The following is a 15306-nucleotide window of genomic DNA, read 5'->3' as shown; positions in this document are numbered from 1 at the left end:
CTCAAAGCACCAGCAAAAGAACATCTCTGGCGCCGGCACTGGGATCAGCACCTTTAAATCTGAGACCATGGCTCTCAGCAGTAATCCAGTGGAGTGCCTACTACGGGTAGGGAATGAGTCCCTACCTCAAGTGAAGGAGTTCAAGTACCTCGGGGTCTTGTTCGCGAGGGAAGTGACAATGGGGCAGGAGATTGGCCGGAGAATCAAAGCAGCGGGGGCGAAATTGCATTCACTTTACCACACCATTGTGACAAAAAGAGAGCTGAGCCGGAAGTCAAAGCTTGCGAACTCACGGTCAATTTTCGTTTCTGGTCATGAAAGTTGGGTCATGAACGAAGTAACTAGATTGTGGGAACAAGTGTCAGAAATGGGTTTTCTTAGAGGGTTGGTTGGCGTGTCCCTTAGAGATAGGGTGAGAAGCTTAGTCATCTGTGAGGACCTCGAAGTAGAGCCGCTGCTCCTTTGCATCGAAAGGAGCCATTTAAGGTGATTTGGTTCGAGGCACGTCCAACTAGAAGGAGGCCTCCGGGAAGAACCAGGACTAGGTGGAGAGATTATATCTCCAAACTGGCCTGGGAACACCTCAGGATCCTGCAGTCAGAGCTGCTTAATGTGGCTTGGGAAAGGGAAGTTTAGGGTCCCATGCTGGAGCTGCTGCCCTTGCGACCCGACCTCGGAAAAGCAGTTGAAGATGGATGGATGTTTGTTTTATACGCCTATTGGCCCAACAACCCTGATCACAAGGCTCCCTCCCTTTTGCAACAATTTTTTCTTACAAAGAACAGGAAGACACATAGACATAAAGCCATAACAAGGAGAACAAAGCTGAACAAATATAAGCAGACATGAACATATCACTATTATGAACAAGCAAGGTGATATCCATGATATATACATTATATATTTTTATATCTAGCGCTTGGAAGTGTTTTCAGTCTGCCAATGAAGGATGACAACTACTTTCACTTTAAAAAAGGGAATCTTAATCCAAACTCTTCTCCTGTGTGATCCTTCTCTGTGTTAACAATTTGCTTGAAGACCTATGTGTTCTGAGAGGAATCAATAATATTCTCTTTCTCTGTCTCTGCCTTTCTTCTTTATCCATCTCACTGTATTTCTCTCTTTCTCTCAAACAACAACAGACCAACAAAAAGCAAACAAAATTGTCATTTAATATGCACGTATTTGTTTCTTCATGCAGCTGTAAGCCTTGTGGCACTTGTTTTAGATGGTGTGTGGAACTGAGTGTTGCTGCACTTATCTCGAAGGATACTTCTTGATCAACTGTGGCTTGGATTGCTTTGTACGTCACTTTGGACAAAGTGTCAACCAAATTAATAAATGTACATGTCAAATATTTGTAGTTAGGTGAAGCTCAGTCTGCATCTCACCTATAGTGATAATTCCCCTAAATGTACTGTTAGAATCTTAAGTCTTAATATTCCATTTTAGTCACCACCATTACACACACCTAAACCACGGCCGTAGCTCCTTACCGGAGGCTGATTGGTTCGGTCCACTGCTGTTCAGACCCAAACGCATTCACTTGAAGCCTGAAAAGATAGCTTTTCTTGTCATACTGTATGTGATCCCGCGGTTCTCACTGAAATTCAATTTGAGTATTAGCTATCAATCAGAGCATGTAAGCATAGGAAGATTTTCGATGGCACATAACGGGTTTTTAAAATGTTGGAGTGCCCCCCTCCAATTTCGTCCCAGTACTGCTAACACTATGAGTTTGAAGCATGTCCAAGCCCGTCTGTGTGTTACTGCAGCACAGTACATGAAGATGAACGGTGCCCAGCCTCCCTCTCCATGCCGCCAGTGCCTGTCATCTGGCGGACTTTTGCTGGCACAGCTCTTGCTTGTGTTTGTTTTTTTTTGCTGCAAGTTTCTTTATGTAACAAATGTATTGTTAATTTGGTGAATGTATTTCTTAATTTGCTTTTGTTTTATTTGCAGCTTTTTACTAAATGTACAGCTTTTTAGGAAAGTATGCTTTTAAATTGCAGTGCGTTGAGCTTTCTGACTAACATATAAATATGTATAGATAAAGAGCTTTGGGCAGTTGGGAGGGTAAATCTGCTACCCTTTGTGTTCCACTTGCTAGTTGTGGGCTGCAGATCAAATTTACAAAGGATTATTTGCTGGAGACTGCGGTAAATATATACCATCTGACTTTTAGCCCAAAGTCAATTTGTCTCAGGCATCAGACAAAAGCTCTGAGGGATGCATTTAAAAGTGTTATCAAGCCTGTCACAGCATGTAATGTTACAGGCTGAAATGAGATCCACTCGGTTGACTCCATTAGTCGAGAGGTGCAGGTCTGGGATTTTATTGGCTTCAGTTTGTTGCCCTTTTTACTGTAATGCAACACATCACCCCTATTTACTGCAACCTTGAATGTGACTTTACCAACGCCTCTAAACAGTGATGGATAAAAAAGAAATACACTGTCATTGAGTGCCTTGTGATAATAAGAATAGACAAAAATCAGTATTATTAGAAATATAATTGTTATAATTGATTAGTTTTTGATGAGCATTTAGGAATGCAATAACACACGCACCTTAATCCACAATTTCACATCGTGTTGAATTAAAAAATCACATTACATTCTCAGATGATTGGTAATTCAGACTAGAGCCCTGCATTTCAGCCCTAACCATAACCCTATTTACGCTCCTGGGGCCAGGCTTCGGGCAGATTTTCACGTCAGAGCTCACACGCAAGCCGGGTAGTGTGGCTGTATTAAACTTCTCCTTTTTATGCTTTAGACATCCAATAAATTAAAAGAAACTATTAGATATTGGAAACAACACAAGACCATGCTTCCACGACTGTCAAGACTGGCTCGCAGTCATATATATATATATATATATATATATATATATATATATATATATATATATATATATATATATATATATATATATATATATATATATATATATACACAGTGGTGTGAAAAAGTGTTTGCCCCCTTCCTCATTTCCTGTTCCTTTGCATGTTTGTCACACTTAAGTGTTTCGAACATCAAACCAATTTAAACAATAGTCAAGGACAACACAAGTAAACACAAAATGCAATTTGTAAATGAAGGTGTTAATTATTAAAGGTGAAAAAAAAATCCAAACCATCATGGCCCTGTGTGAAAAAAGTGATTGCCCCCTAAACCTAATAACTGGTTGGGCCACCCTTAGCAGCAACAACTGCAACCAAGCGTTTGCGATAACGTGCAATGAGGCTTTTACAGCGTCCTGGAGGAATTTTTGGCCCACTCATCTTTGCAGAATTGTCCTAATTCAGTTACATTAGAGGGTTTTTCGAGCATGAGCGGCCTTTTTAAGGTCATACCACAACATCTCAATAGGATTCAGGTCAGGACTTTGGCTAGGCCACTCCAAAGTCTTCATTTAGTTTTTCTTCAGCCATTCGGTGGTGGACTTGCTGGTGTGTTTAGGATCATTGTCCTGCTGCAGAACCCAAGTTCGTTTCAGCTTGAGTACACGAACAGATGGTCGGACATTCTCCTTCAGGATCTCTTGGTAGACAGCAGAATTCATAGTTCCTTTTATCACGGCAAGTCTTCCAGGTCCTGAAGCAGCAAAACAGCCCCAGACCATCACACTACCACCACCATATTTTACAGTTGGTATAATGTTCTTTTTTATGAAATGCAGTGTTCCTTCTACGCCAGATATACTTGGACACACACCTTCCAAAGAGTTCCACTTTTGTCTCATCGGTCCACAGAATGTTGTCCCAAAAGTCTTGGGGATCATCAAGATGTGTTCTGGAGAAATTGAGACAAGCTTTGATGTTCTTTTTGCTCAGCAGTGGTTTTCTCCTTGGAACTCTGCCATGCAGGCCATTTTTGCCCAGTCTTTTCCTGATGGTGGAGGCATGAGCGCTGACCTTAACTGAGGCAAGTGAGGCCTGCAGTTCTTTGGACGTTGTTGTGGGGTCTTTTGTGACCTCTTGGATGAGTCGTCGCTGCGCTCTTGGGGGTAATTTTGGGCGGCCGGCCACTCCTGGGAAGGTTCACCACTGTTCCATGTCTTCGCCATTTGTGGATAATGGCTCTCACTGTGGTTCGCTGGATTCCCAAAGCTTTGGAAATGGCTTTATAACCCTTTCCAGACTGATAGATCTCAATTACTTTCTTTCTCAATTGTTCCTGAATTTCTTTGGGTCTCGGCATGATGTGTAGCTTTTAAGGATCTTCTGGTGGACCTTACTGTGTCAAGCAGCTCCTATTTAAGTGATGCCTTGATTGTGAACAGGTGTGGCAATAATCAGGCCTGGGTGTGGCTAGAGAAATTGAACTCAGGTGTGGACAACCACAGTTATAGTATGTTTTAACAAGGGGGGCAATCACTTTTTCACACAGGGCCATGATGGTTTGGATTTTTTTTCTCCTTTAATAATAAACACCTTCATTTACAAATTGCATTTTGTGTTTACTTGTGTTGTCCTTGACTTTTGTTTAAATTGGTTTGATGTTCGAAACACTTAAGTGTGACAAACATGCAAAGGAACAGGAAATGAGGAAGGGGGCAAACACTTTTTCACACCACTGTATATATATATATACAGTGTTTGTGTCCCTGCCAGCAGCAGCAGTGAGCGTGTCTCAGCGCAGCTGGAAGAGTTATAGAAGAAAGGAGGACTGGACTCAAACCCTCCACTGTGGATTCTGTGCTTTTTCTCCACCATACTTTGTAAGAGACTGTGCTTCTGGCTGTTGCGTGGATTTGTAAAGATTGTATAAATTTGTTTGTTTTTCCGCACACTGTTGCAAGCAGCCTGCCTCAGCTTGTCAAAAATGCCTTTTTACTCTGGTGGTGATAATAAACGTTTAAACGTTGTAATATGCGTTTTATATCTATGTCTGTGTTTTATATCTATGGATTTTATTGTAAGCACACAGCCTTGTGGTGAGCCAGTGCTGAGTGTGATGGTGGTTCTCATTTTGGCTTTGCCGTCACTGCTAAAAAAACAAAAAAAAGTTAAAATCGAAAATCCAATCCAATCATGACTTAGAATCGAAAGTCAAATCAAATCGTGACCCATCTAGTCTTCCATCCTATTGCCTCCATCAATGCAGTCCACCAGGTTCCAACTTTACTGTACAGAAGCATCTATTAACTATTTACTATTAACTATTTATTATTTTATTACAGTGAATACTATATTCTTCATAGTCTAGCTATTGGTCATAAAAAGCACCTATACTTCCTGAATTCCTACTCAAGATTGTTTAAACACTTTATATTGATAATTTGGTTCCAATGTATGTTAAATGCTTAGGATACTGCATGTCTAACCCTATTGGAGCATCTCAGAAGTCAAACAACTCAGTAGCAGCTGGTTAAAAGTAAACTTCATGCAACAAATACGTCATTTTTACTAGTTTGAATGACATTGGGTTAATCCTATTTTAGGTCTCATTGCAGTCTGTTGTGGTCAGCATCAGTGAATAGAATCCTGAAAGGTTCAGTTGTGGATTAGGCTTATGGGACTCATGTGTTACACAGTTGTTTTCATATTTAAAAAAACAAAACATGTCCTGTCTTTGAATTCCCCTTGTTTGAACACGCAGTGTAGCATTACTCACGCGCATCGACCCTCCAACTGAAAGGTTCAGATAACAAACCAGTCCATCTGCTCAGATCAACGAAAGGTTCTGACCTTCAAATTGGTATTTCACTGACTTTCATCTGCTCACAGATAATCACTCTGCTTTCCACACAACCACGGCAGATCAGAAAGCTGTCCAAATAGTACTGCAACTGCCGATGCACTTTATTTCCTGGACTGTGTGTTTTTTTTTTTTTTATGAAATGGCTTTAAGAGTAAAGAGTCTGTAATTGCAATGTGATAAGGTGCAAAAACTGTGAATGTAATTGCTAGTTTCCACTGAACTGCCACGCAAAACAAAATCTGACAGATATAATCTAGTTTTTATTAAACTACTTTACCTGCTTCCCTTTCTGTACTCCACGTCAGGTATGATCCCCCGGGGTTGTCAGTGTTGTGACAGGCTGTAAAGTGAAGTAATGAGTCTGTCTGCCTCCTGGTCAGTCTATGTGGCTACATCTCCGTGGGCCGCAGAGGAAAGATAAACCGGCAGCCATGGCTGCCCACAGACCGAGGGATCAGTCAGTTATACTGTATCAATATACGAGCCATAATTTACCCTTAGGACAGATTCTCCATAATTGCTTCAGAATATCCGTAATAATAAGCTTGGAACAGTCACAATGGTTGACAGATTTTTTGGAAATCAGAAGTAGTCGACAGTTGTCACGTTCTGCCTCTCTGTTCGCCTCTTCAGCCACATTCCCACTTCCAGGGACTATTATTGCAGTTCCCTATTGATTCGCTGTCCAATTGGTGAAGTAGAGCAAGAAAGGCACCACCAATCTTTGGAAATAGGCTAAAATGTAAGATGGAACCAAATAATTAATAATAATGTCCTTTGTAGGCTATATGCTGAGCATATAGTATATTTATATAGCATGTGCTGTGTATATAATCAGGCACAGTTCATTCAAAGGGATATGTCTAATTTTTTGTGTTTTTTTAAAGTTAACTGGGCTGAGCCCTCTGCTGTGTTTTGACTACAACTATTGCACAAAAAGAAGATAATGCCTATGAGAGAGGAATACGCTTCAGTAACCAATGATGAACTTTGCTTTATGAAATGTATTTTGTTTTGGGATTTAATTTTGCACAATAATAATAATAATGTGTGCCCTCCATACTGTTGGTCTGTTACCAACATCGCTAATTCCAAAACCTGAAGTTGATGTATGCATACTGAATAATAACACAAAATAAATCAGGAGCTACAGTCAAGGAAGTCTCATCTGCAACAAGAATGGAGTTCATATTTACAGATTTATACGGCATTTGGAGTAAACCTTACTAAATTAAGAATTAAAAGGGACATAGAGTTTCAGATCAGATGTCAGTATTCACAGCAGTGATGCTGGCAATGTTATGGGCACTTTGGTGGGTAGAGGACAATAAAGAAAACAACTAAAGATTTCTGGCAGAATGCCCTGAAGGCTAATTTCTCCTAACAGCTCGGCGGTGCAGGATGATTGCATAGGTGGTTTGCAGTTTGGGTGGTGAGTGTTTGTTAACACTAACCGCTATAGCCTACGTTTTGTTAGACTTTCATTTCTAAATTGTAACCCTATCCCTTTGTATAAGTTGGTGTGAATGTGCGCGACCAGATGGCAGGTTGTGTGTTGATTGTTAAACTGAAAGACTGCGCATGCGAGACAAAATATAAATGCTGAGGGGCATTATTGACGTTCTTTCGTTTGACTAAACGTCATAATGTAATCATTTGCATTGTGATTATATTGACCATTTAGTTTACTTGCCGAAATAAAAATGCTGGAATTGATTACAACGTGTTTCAGCATTTGCTTAATGCCTTTTAGGTTTTACGCTGCAGGTTATACACTGCTTACTAGAGCCCTTCATTTCAGCCCGAGCCCGGTGGGGCCTGACTTATTTACGCCCCTGGGGCTGGGCTTCGGGATAATTTTCACGTCGGAGCTCACACGTGGGCCGGGTATCTGGCCCGTATTAGACTTCACCTTTTTATGTTTTAGACATCTAATAAATTAAAGCTATTGTGCGTAGTTTGGGCGCTGGGTGTCTGGTAACTGGAGAGGTGGTGGAGGTTTGGGTGGGGTTTTCAATGAAATGTCCGTCTATGGAGTTAGATTTGTGTCGTTATTACAAGCGAGAAAATAAATGATCTGAGAGAAAAAAAAAAAATATTTGAGAGAAAAAGTTTTCATACCAATAGCAAAACATAATAATTTTCTCATAGAACATAAAAAAATATAAATTTGAAATTTTTAAATTATTTCTGAGAAAAGAAAATCTCTCTCAAAATACTTTTTTAAACTCTCAAATATATATTTTTTGCTATCAGTGTGAAAACATTTTCTCTCAAAAAATGGGTTTCTCTCAAAACGTTTTTCTTCTCGCTCTCAAAACCTAAGTCTTTGCTCTCGATGCAATTTCTTGCTCTCGTGTCAGGATTTTGCTCTCGCTGTGAAAATAATGTCATGGGCGGGGCCACGTTCCTATTGGCAAGTCTGGTGAGCATCGTCTTGTCTTGGGAGCCTCAAAGCGCCTGAAGAGTAACTTCTTGTTCATCATGTACAACCTCCTGTACAACTTTCAGCTAGTCTGCATGGAAGGTGGCAACCCTACAGCTAGCTAACGTTAGACAGTGATTGATATACCGTTTGAAAGTGTCCCACCTTGTTTTGTGTAAAATAGTCTTTGTATGGTTGTTGCACTACACGTTTAGCTACATTGCATGTATAGCTTGCAAACTCTACACAGGGCTTATTCTAAATATGTTTTACCATCTAGTCGAGGTCTAGAGCTGACAAGGTAAATTGCAGGTCTAGGACTAACTCTTACATTAGCAACCCACGAATATGCGTGTGCCTGTACTGTCATGGTAATTCTTTTTTCTTTTAAATCCAGATGATGTCATCTGGACTGGTTTTGGCGTGGGAAAATTAAAAATTTTCTAGGGAATGGTTACACTGACGACGATTATACAAAGCCTACACAAATAATTTAAACATTAAATCCAAATAGCCTTATGCCGAAATTATACTAACCACCCTCGGGAGTGGCTGCCCAAAATGCCTTTCCCCTGTGGGCTACTGCAGTATCTGGCCAGACTGGGAATTTAACCCTTATCTCCGGTGGAAAGTTGCATCAGAAGTCTGATGATTATTTTGCTACACCACCTCAGACCCCAAACCCTTGTATTGTTTGATTTGGGAGGCAAAGCTAGAATAGTCTGGCTGCACAAGACCTTTAAGCTGTAGGTGGTTAAGTCAGTTTTTATTGTTTTTTTTAGTAATGCCTGAAGTACCTTTAATCATTATTATTTTTCAATTATACAGGTCCTTCCCTGGATTTTTCCCGGAATGGTAGAAAATGGCCATCAACCAGTGTATCATGTCGCTTCGCGTCAATGAGTAAAGAAAAATGGAAACCTTTTGATTTGAGTATTTTTTTTACTTTCGTCCAATGACGAACTGACTCCACTTCCATCACATGAACTGGCCTTGTGCAGGCTGGATTGGGAAAGAGGACGGTTTCTCTTGACAGTGATCTAACACATGTAGAGGTATGCAGAAGTGATCTCGTTGTAGTTGTGTAGTTCTAGAGAATATTATTTGTGTCCCTTTAATGCGGACACTGTCTTCAGGGTGACATTGAAAATGTCCTCACTGTTTAACTAAATTCAATCGCTGTCTAAATAATATTTTATTTATTATGTAGTTGTCAAGGCTATTGCAGGCCACCTACCCAAAAATGGTGGAGCTGCAGGACCAGTGGCTGCTTTACAAAGCAGGAGGTAATGTACAATACTTAAATTGACACTTCATTTATGTAAAATAGGTAATGCAACAGAGAATGGTAACATACATCTGGGTCCTCAACTCCCTCATTACCTCTCCTTCACCTCGTCACTAGCTGATGTGTGGCGAGTGTTCATCCAGGTGGGTGTCATGACTCCAGCATCCTGAGCCTGTTTTTGCCTGTGTTTTGCTTTTGCTCTAACCTGAAGTCTATTTTTCCCTGAGTTTCCTGAACGCATCCCTGCTGATTTCCCAACTACGCACACCTGCTGCTATCTCCATACCCGGTCCTGATTATCACCTCTGCACCGTATAAGCCGTGACATCCATTCCCTGCCGGATCGTTAGTGTAACCAGTATGTTTAGCGCTCGTATCGATCTCGTATTTTTGCCTGTCGCTAATCTGATGCCTGTTCCTCTGTCTGCAGTTACTCACCTGGATTGTCACTCACACCTGCCTGGCTGTCTACTTCACTGCAGCACTCTTTGGATCAGCACAAAAACCTCCAGCCTTCCTGCCTCACCCACTGTTGACCATCTGGACCAACCCACTTCAACATTCATATTCCAAATAAATACTCCCCTTGTAATTCCTACTAACCTTGTCCTGGTCTGCTTTTGGGTTCCAGCCTTTGACTAATCGTGACAGTGGGAGCTACACATTGGTTGTGATGTGCCACCCCCACTCGTCTTGAGCACCTCAAACTTCTTATTGATGAAACACTATATAAATGCTATATTTGTTATTCCACATATCCACTTTTTTCAATCAATTTCACCAGGTGGAAATGGGAGGAGAAAAATCCTGCAATCCCCTTGGAGGCTGAGGGCTACACTGGTGCTATGCTCTGGAAAGTTTCAGGTGGTGGGTCAGGATGAGTTGGACCTCCCGCCATGCCCAGCAAACGCTCCAGAGTTTGCTTTGATGCCCAAGGCCAGCTGCAAGCACTGTTTTGCAGAGATGCCTCTCCAAATGTTGGCTCTACATGACCGTAAATGTGCTAGCCACACCAGCCCAGACTTGGAGGTGAACTTTTTTCTAGAATTTGGGATATTTAATTTTCTAAAATTAACTGTGTATGAATGTCTTAAACTTGAAATATGCTTTAATCTTATAGATCTCTGATGACGACTATGTCCAATTTCCTGAAGTTTTGCAAACGCCAGTGCAGATGACTGAAAAGGACCACTGTCCTCAGCAGGTGGAGTAACTGTTGCATATCTAACCATTTTTTGAGACGTTGTCTCCTATGTAGGAGATGTTAACGCCTTGTATTTATTCCTTTTTGTTTGTATTGAATGGTCCTGTGATTGTCAGAGTCGCAAGACACCAGAATTTCTTCACAGCGCTAAATAGTGTCGTTCTGTCCATCTAGGAAGAGGATGTCCGGTGTCCTATATGTGGCATATTTTTCCCCGTCCTGCTTATTGAGGAACATGCTAGCCAGTGTGGCCAAAGGTAATTGTTACCTATTTCTTCAAGCTCTCTTTTTCTGCGGGGGGTGGGGTGTCTTGCTGTGTGCACTCAGGATGTTGTACGTATTGCTTTAATTATTTTTGTTGAATGATATGGGGAGAGCTGATATAGACTGGATTGTTAGTACATTAATGCCTTTATTCTCAGAACTGAGGACAAAACCTCACCTGAGAGGGAACTCCATATTGAGACGGATGATATCTCATGGTAAGTCCGAGTTTTTATTCATGTAGCTTTTAAGGGATTGTTCACTCCAAAATGAAAATGCACCCATTATCTAGACACCCTTGTGCGAATGGAGCTGCCTTAACCTGCCTTTCCATGGACACAAGGGTGACTAATGGTTGAATTTTAATTTTGGTGACCTCTACCTTACTGTATTTGTATACAATGAGAGGGTTATTCAGATGTATTTTTCAGTGAGGAAGATGTGATCATGTGGCTCAAATCAAAAGTGGATACCAGGCCCATAAGACAATGTGGTGCCCCTGGGGCTATACTATACCTCAAAGCCCCCCACCCTGGGCACTACACCTCAAAGCCACCCCCTACGCGTGCTGTCCTACTGGTGAAAATATCAGACATAATCAAGGGGATTTCTCAAATGTTATTTACTAACTTATCCAACTACATACATGTAGGCATCTCAATTCAAAAAGCACAGCGCTCAATTCAAAATGTCAAAATCAATACACATAGTACATCAGCCCAGCGGACAAGCCAAAAAAACTAACAAAAAACAAAATTGTCATTATGCAAAGAGAAACCAACACTTGCTGTCCCCCCCTGCTGTCCTACTGGTGAAAATATCAGACATAATCAAGGGGATTTCTCAAATGTTATTTACTAACTTATCCAACTACATACATGTAGGCATATGAGCAGTGAGCACTATATTCAAATGTATCGATTCAAAATGTCTGTCAATTCAAAAACCCAAAATCAATACTATACATTGCAGAATTGTGGGTCGGTCAAATATGTATATCAGTTATACATTGCTTTTTTTCATGAATTTGTAGCCTTTGTTAAAATCTTTAGCCTAGTGATTAAAAAGCTTGAAGTTATTTGTCTTTCTGTATTAACTCCCATGTTCTCTTTTATAGGATTGCAGGTGAAATCTTTGCTACAAGCATTGCCCAAGGTGGACCTGCACCATGTTTCCTCTAGCGGTGGTGCTATGACTTTCTAGTATCTGGCAAGCTCTCATTGGAGCACGTCCTGGACCCAAGCTTATCACCGCTAACAACAGCATTTAAATTTTAGGACTGACTGGATTATAAAACAGTTTTAGATGTTTTGATAATTGTATTACACAATTAAAGTTCAACAAACTATCCTCGATAATATTACAGTTGACTCAGCTCTTTGTAAACTTTTTTTCTTAATTTGGTTTAAAGTTGCAGAGATGTCCGACATGACCGACTACATTGCAGACATTATGGATTGTGGCTGTACTGGCAAGATCAACATGGAACACGACCATTCTAAGGTAGGTGCACTGTAAAAAATACTTATGTGGATATAACTGTCTGGCAAAGGAAAGGTTTGCTTGCCCTTAGAGATGAATGATTTCTTTGTATTCAGAGCAATCGGTCTGCATGTCATGATGAAAAGAATGCCCATGCTTTAGCAACTTTGTGAGGGCTTGGACATCTACGGCTTCTCCCAAGTGATGCAGGCAAAGACGGAAGAGTGCCGCAGTCTGTTTTTTTTTGGTTTTTTTTCCTTCATGAAAAAAGAGGAAGGAGACTGCTGTATTCCTTCCTCAGGTAAACTTAACAAAAAACATGAAGTTGCTCATTGGACTCACGGGGAGGTTTTCAAGGTGAAGAAGAAAAATATGGTCCAAGGCAGCTCTTCAAGAATGTTTTTAAAATGCCTTTATTTCAGGCAGCTTAAAAGCAGACATCAGGCTGATACATGTTGATTTGATGATATAAGCCACATGAAATTAAAGCGTTATACACTTCCTTGAAGCGCTGCTTTGGACCATCTCTTTATACCATGGTATGTCCTTTCTTCTTTTTTTGCTGCTTCTTCAGGTACTTTTAGAAGAATGTAATGCGTTTCATTATGTTTTGATTGTAGGTGGACTCTCATTACATCACTTCCCTTCTGGCACCGGAAATGAGCGAAAGGGTCTGCAACAAGGAGACCCAGATCCTTGAACACTTTCAAGACTTCCTGCACAAGCTGGAAGGTATGTCTACAACTAGTCATTGAAAGTGTTTTAAGATTTCCACTCTAGGTGTCTGCAGTGGTGTAGTGATCGAAGTATCAGGTGTCTGATGCAGCTGCGCGCCAAAGACCGGGATTCAATTCCCGGTCCGGCCAGATTTCAAATAGGTCCGGATTCAATATAGTCATATTTGGGCCGCCACTCTAGAGGGTGGTTAGTTTAATTTTGGCATGAGGGTTTGTCACTCCACAATGACCCAGTCTGGTGTTTGAGTTATGGTGTTAAAATTCTTTTGGATGGATGGAGCCCATAGACAGCTTCTTCCTGATCGCCAGAACTTCAAGATCAGTGAAGTTTGACCATGACTGTCACAAGATGCCTAACAACACAATCTGTTATCCAACAGTCAACGCTTGCACAGACACCATAACATTCCCTGTTGCACACATGTCAGACCATGGTCTTTCAAAAAACGTCACAACAGCCATTAAATACAGTGCAGGATTTGATGAAGCGTGATGCATTGTGATTCACATGTGTAAGCCCACGTTATATCCTCTAATATGGCCGGATTCCACAGGGGCGTTGGGAACTTGCATAGCCTTAACCTTTTACATACTGTTCAGGGTAAAATTTGACCAATTTTAATATTTGAGAGCTGTACAAACACATTTCTGCTCGGTGGACTTTGTCGAATGTGACTCCAAATATACAAATGAATGGAAATTAAATGCAGCTGATACACATTTTTGTATAAAAATGTCAAAATTTGACCTGTATTCATAACAAAATTCAAAACTCACCATTAAAACATGTTACTGTATTTATATTCTAGCAGAATTAATCAACAATTAATGACTGATGGAATTTATGAACATGAATTGGGGCAGAGAGAGAATATGCTCAGTATGTTAGGGTTAATCTATTGTTTTTAGTTGTCATTTTTTAAGACACCCACATTGCTTTTTTTTTTATTTATTTTTTTAAACTTTCATTCCCCAATGTTAACAAGAGAAGTTTCTCTAACAAGAAACAATTGTGACAACAGCAGTTATTTTTTTTTTTTTTTTTGGGAAATCTGTTCTTGGTGATTTACAGTTCAATGTATTAGCTTCCAGATATGCTTCTGTTCGATTGGGAAGTCTTTTTTTGTTATTCCTAGACTTATGGTCTTTTGATAGATTTTAGAAGATGAAGGGTGACAAGAATTTAAGTGATAGCGGCCACATCTTCAATCAGTAATGCCAGCAAAACTGTCCTGTTATGTAATGATGATGAGCTATGATTGATTGAATTTAAGTGTCATGCTTCAAAAAACCCAGCCCATATGGGCTTACAAGAAACTTTAAATCCAAAAAGGTCAAATACAGTGTTCAATAATACAAAACAAATGCTATGTTTTGTAAACTGCTTATCCAGCGCTTTCATAAGGAATGAGACCAATTGAAGAGCATGCATATAGATATCCCGCCAACGAGAAGAGGACTCTGCAGTGGGGTTAATATCTTGTAAGGCAGCAAGATCCTCAGCTGACAGGGGGCATGCAGTCTCTAGTACTATGACTCCATGTTCTGGATCAGCACCACAAGCTTCCTGGTCATGCAAGTGTTCAATCTGTAATAGAAAATAAAAAGTCAAACAAAATACTATTGTAACAATTGTCTTCTAATGTACTGTGAGATTGAATATTCATACTGTTAGGTCGTAGTTATCTAGATACTTCATGTACATATAACCCGCTTTAAAAACTAATGTATTGCATGCTGCAGTGTTTGGGACAAACCTCAGACAGATCTGAGCTTTTGTCAAAATGGTAGTCTGGACTAGTATCAGCTGTGGTGCCTGTGGCTTCTTGTCTATTCTGCTAGATACCAGTCTACTTCAGGTAATAACTCAAACTAGGGATGGATCTGATCCAGTGTCGGTATCAGGACCGATACCGGCGTAATTCACGTATCGGATTTTCCCGTTCCAACCTGCGAAGATATCCGATGTCCATGAGCCATGTCTGCGCTTTAACGTCTGCTGAAATGACTCTACAGGTGATTCCTGCTGGCAAAACGCAGTTTGCAGCCAGCTAGCAGGATAGCGTTGAGCAGCATTGTGGCTAGCCAAAATGTCCGCTGTGTGGAAATACTTTACACCGGAAACAACGCAGAGCAAGACAGCAAAATGCAATGTTTGCAAAGCCGTAATTCAGAGAGGCAGAAGCTCCCTCGCGTCGT

The sequence above is a fragment of the Sander vitreus genome, chromosome 6 (assembly GCF_031162955.1).
Source record: "Sander vitreus isolate 19-12246 chromosome 6, sanVit1, whole genome shotgun sequence".
Classification (NCBI taxonomy): domain Eukaryota; kingdom Metazoa; phylum Chordata; class Actinopteri; order Perciformes; family Percidae; genus Sander; species Sander vitreus.
Note: the sequence above shows the minus strand (reverse complement) of the source record.